Consider the following 1872-nt stretch of genomic DNA (forward strand, 5'->3'; position numbering starts at 1 on the left):
ATAACAGTAGTAATTGTTCAGTAGTAATTTTGAGAATATATGAATATTTCCATTTTTGCTGAAAATTAAATATATTAAAGCAAAACGGCCCTTCTTTTCTACACAAGGGGTTATTAGAAATTATGTTTCTATTTTTTCGATTAACATGACATTTTGATGAAGTTTGTCATTTTAGAGAAGGGAGAATGCAGTTCAATATGCCCTCATTGTTACCGATTATAGAAAATAGCCGATTATAGAAATCTATATAATGTTAAGCTTGTCTATATGAAAGTGAACCGTTTTTATATTAAAAAAATTATGTACTAAATTCAAAAATTAGTGATGATGTGAAGCAAAACTAGTTTGAATCAATATACAATTAAATATCAAATAAAAAAAAACGCTCATCAACAAAAGTAAACATCGATTGGAAAAAAGATGAATATGTCTACGAGCTAGGGCTACTCCCCTATTTTTACTCTGAAGATTTGTATACAAACTTTATAATTACTGGGGACTGGTATTTTTATAAAAATATTTCACAGTTTGGCTAAATATATTCTAGTGAACTAATGCCCCATTATGAAGAATTAGACGCTCTCCGAATCGAATACTCGAAAAGTCCGCTTTTTGAACCGCGGTCTGCTGGTTGAGACACCCCAGTGAAGGGTCATGATTTATTTCATATAACCTCGGAATACGTTAAACACTTCTTCGCAAAGGCATGTTAATTCCTCATTGAATTGATAAAAATTCACTACCTCATCCAATAAATTTTTTTTTTTACAATGAAAATATGTGTATTGTTAGTATGATCGCCCATCAAGTATAATATGAATGTATTCTGCCAAGTTTCATTCATGAGTAAAATAAAACCTACTACGGAAATCGAAATTTCTATCCATTATAAAAAATTATTCGAATTTTACAATATTTGCCGCTCGCGGAGATATTTCTTCAAAACACTCAGGATGTTTGCAATTCGGACGTTATTACCGTTATCATATATGTTATCAAGCAAATATTTGGTTATAGTTTATACAAGTATTACCTTTTAAATTGGCCAATCCCAAATGCAAATTATTTTTTTAAATAAGAGTTGGTTCGAAGTGGATTTTTTAGACCCCGATTGTTACTTCATTTTATGACAGTAGGCTATGATGCACCAAATTTCATTACTGATAGTGATTACTGATTCAATGAGCTTTATTGCTCAGAATTTATAACTAAAAATTATATTTGATTTCTTATGAGGCAATTTACGTTTTATTCAGGCCGACCTCGTTTGGCTGAATCACTTTGGCCAAATTCAAATGATTAGTTATATATAAATATTCATACATGCCTGATAGCTTATGTTATGAATGAAAATTCAACAGAGCAATTATGTCCTGCTTATTGATTCAGTCTTTAATTATCTAATAGAAATTTATTCGAAATCCACATGCCAGATATTCAACAAAACATATCATATGTTTAATATAAATGCAATAGAACAAAATTCAGGCCGGGTCGGGCCTGGAATGTCAATCGTTACATTCGGGTTGGGTCGGGCTTTTCTAGCGCTTTCTTTTTTTTTAAATGAGGCGTTCCGGCCATGTTTTGGCCACGTGGTGTTTGTGGTCTGCAAAAAAAAGTTGTCTCACCAACACGACACATAATGTACTAAACTCTTGCAATGACAATTTAATGAACTCCTAAATAAAATATGAAATTTCGGGTTTGCTTCGGGCTCGGGCCTGCAAATCCAGTTATTTAGTCGGGCTTGGGCCGGGTCGGGTTTAAAACCCACGGGCCGGGCTTGAATTTTTGGGCCCGATCTTACATCCAACATGCAAACACCCACTATTACGAACATTGTGTCTTTCAATTCAAACTTTCCATATTAAT

This window comes from Styela clava, chromosome 12, assembly GCF_964204865.1.
Source record: "Styela clava chromosome 12, kaStyClav1.hap1.2, whole genome shotgun sequence".
NCBI lineage: Eukaryota > Metazoa > Chordata > Ascidiacea > Stolidobranchia > Styelidae > Styela > Styela clava.